The sequence below is a fragment of the Uranotaenia lowii genome, chromosome 2 (assembly GCF_029784155.1).
Source record: "Uranotaenia lowii strain MFRU-FL chromosome 2, ASM2978415v1, whole genome shotgun sequence".
Classification (NCBI taxonomy): domain Eukaryota; kingdom Metazoa; phylum Arthropoda; class Insecta; order Diptera; family Culicidae; genus Uranotaenia; species Uranotaenia lowii.
This window is the reverse complement of record NC_073692.1, coordinates 119,430,277-119,433,472: the sequence shown is the minus strand read 5'-3', so window position 1 is coordinate 119,433,472 and position 3,196 is coordinate 119,430,277.

Below are 3,196 nucleotides of genomic sequence, written 5' to 3'. Positions count from 1 at the left end.
TCTTAAGGTTGCCAGATTGCCCGGTTTTATCCGGGTTTGCCTGGATATTTGATACAATATTTGGGAACAGCTCGGCCCTGCCCGGTTGCCCGGATTTCATTGAAAAATACCCGGATATTTTCACTTTATTTGGCAAATAAAAAAAATATAAATTGTGTTGTTAAAATTATTATTATATTATATTTAGCCACCAAAACAAATTTTTTAAGCAGCTTTTGCAAGAATAATCATGAAAGGTTTTTTCGAAGCTTAAAATACGATTTAAAATCCGTTTATAAGTTTTGATGAAAAAAAAATGGTTTCAATTTCTTTTATCTTAATTTTTGTTGAGTATTTTTTGAGTTTTAACAAAATTTGCCCAGATATTGTCCGGATTTTTGGTCGTTTAGAAATGAAAAGCCCGGATTATGCTAGGATTTTATAGAAAATAGCCCGGTTTGTCCGGCCCCGATACGTGCTGTAAAAAAATCTGGCATCCTTAACTTATCTGCATTGGCCCCACAATCATCAGGTTGTGAACTTTTTATTGGCATTTTAAACATTTATTATGTTCTGTTCAAAGGTATAAATGTAATATCGTTTATAACGTAACTCAATATTGGATTTTTTTTTATTGAAAATACATTTTTCTTAATAATTTATCTTATGAATAGCAAAATCCATTCTAGTGAGCCGAAAGAGCAGCCAAATATCGGAAGCTACTCATGATCAAAGGAATTCGAAGTGCGTTAGTGAAGTCGTTATTTTTGATTCAAGCAAAAATAAAGTTATTTGTGAAAAAACATGCTCAGCAGATAATTTTTATAAAATATGTATCCAATTCGGCAAAAAGGCTTCAAATACTTACAAAAAAATTTAAACCCAAACTTTGTGAATTATTTTTTTTAATTCTGAATATTGACATAAATTAAGAAAGTTTATTAAATAAAGCCTGGTTGAACGATTTGAGATTTTTTTATCAACATGAATCAGCCGGCATTAAAGTTACCGACAAAAATTATTAGTTGTTGGTTGGTAAAAACAAAAGATATCTGAAATTCTGTTATTCGACCCAAAAGGTCTTTGAGGTTTATCTGTGATGCCTTTTCAAAAATTCTATTGGAAACTTACATCAAACATTGATAAATTGAGTTATTTCACATATAATTCGCATTCCACATTACCGAAGTCATATTAAACCTTTAGAAATCATATCCCAATGATATCTAAATAAGATTTAAAATTGAAAAAATATGGATAAAAAATCTAGAATCAAGAATGTGGTTTTGAAGATATTTGTTTAAAACTATGTGAAATTGAACATTTTTCTGTTAGTTCGACAACCTTCCTCAACATCTCAATGCAATGATATGATCCAATTCAGAACTTCAATTTAAAAAACAGGGTTTTCACCTTCAATTTCAATTTAAAAAACAGGGTTTTCACCGTTTGTAGGAAAAAAATCTATGGACAAGTTTTACTTGTGGAAAAGAATAACAGAAAATAAATTAGCGATTCAACAACAAACGCTAATAAGACTGCGATTTCTTTGAATATATATTTTTTAACACTGTTAGTTATCACTGTGGTAAGCTCCAGAAGATTTTTAAATGGAACGGATCACAAATAGTACCATTGGCTAAAAAGTATCTACTACTAAACAATTGAGAGAATTTAAAAATGTCAAATATGTAGTGATGTACCTTTTCAATACCGGGTATTTAAAAAGTCAATTTGAATTCCAGTTTTTAAATACGTGAATTATCTTTTTCAGAAATAAATTCGTTGTTATAAAATTGACGTGAAGCTCTGCTAATTATAAAAAAAAAATAACATTAAGTGCGGCCCGCGGACAAGATTTCAAATTTTAAATGGCCCGTTGATTGAAAAGGTTGCTCACCTCTGATTTAAAGTGTAATCAAGATGGATTTGATTGAACTTAAAGTCACGTTAGGTTAGCTTAAAATTTCTGGTTTAAAAAGGTGGCTCCATAGAGTAAAATTTAAATCATTATTATTTCAAATTCTGAAATGTCTCGTCTTGTATGTTGAATAAAGTTCTAATTTTATTCTCATATCAAGTTCAAATAAGTTTCAAGTTGTATTAAAGCAATTGAAAGTATTTTTTCAATAATCCTTACAAAAGTATTTTATCAATAAAGCAAGAAAACTTTTCACCATAATTGAACCAATCGAACGGAAGCTAGCAAATTATTCCGGATTGTTCGCAAAAGTTTACGAATGACACACCCGACTAAAACGGTGGTATTTCGAAGTTTTCCTCCCGCCAACAATGAACGGTCAATTAGGGTCTTTGACTTGGAAGAATTATGGTAACTAGCAAATATGACAGACGAAAATCCCAACAAAAATTTAGGGTATGTTTCATCGCCAAAAGCCTCATGGCGCTACAGATGACAGAATTACAACACGTGTTCAATACATTAGGCTTGGGGAACATAAATTATGCAACGGGTTTCATAATGAAGGATTGCTGCTTTCGTTAGCTGAATAGCAAATTAGCTGCCCGATGTCGAAACGGAAGGCTGCGGAAGCACCGTTCTGTAGCTGCGGATTGCTTTTAGTTAGAGATTCGATTCCCATTCTTCATCACCCAGGACTTAGGCTTCATTTGGAACTGGTCGGGGAGACTTTTCTCCACCAATATTCATGAACTTGTTCTAAGGTGAGTCAGAAACATTCAATCTTAAAATCTAGGAACAGCATCCAGAGTACATTATACCCCCAAATAGTAAATTTAGCCAATAATTCAGTAGACAACAAAAAGTATCATTTCCTTATTTTTTTCCAAATATTATTGAAATTTCACACCCTATGGAGAAGATCAACTCGTACAGAAAAGAACAAAAATATGAACGAAATTATTAATTCACGACTCTTGGCGATAGACTCAGCTGATAACGTTAGCCATAAATATTCCTTTTACTACTGCCTGGTGGAATGCAAATTTCAGCTGCTCAGGTGCGAATGGAAGGCCGATATCGATGGTTGAAGGTAGATTGAAAATTAATCTAATAAATTTCAAGTAACGAAGATACGTGCGGAAAGATGAATGGGATTTTTTTATTGAAAATTATCGTCTGGATATTTATGAAAAATATTTCTTGCTTTTATAATTTCAAAGTGCGAAAAAATGATAATTCGTTAACCACATTCTGAATAAAATGGGGGAAAGCGAATGTGCTGCTGATGTCAAA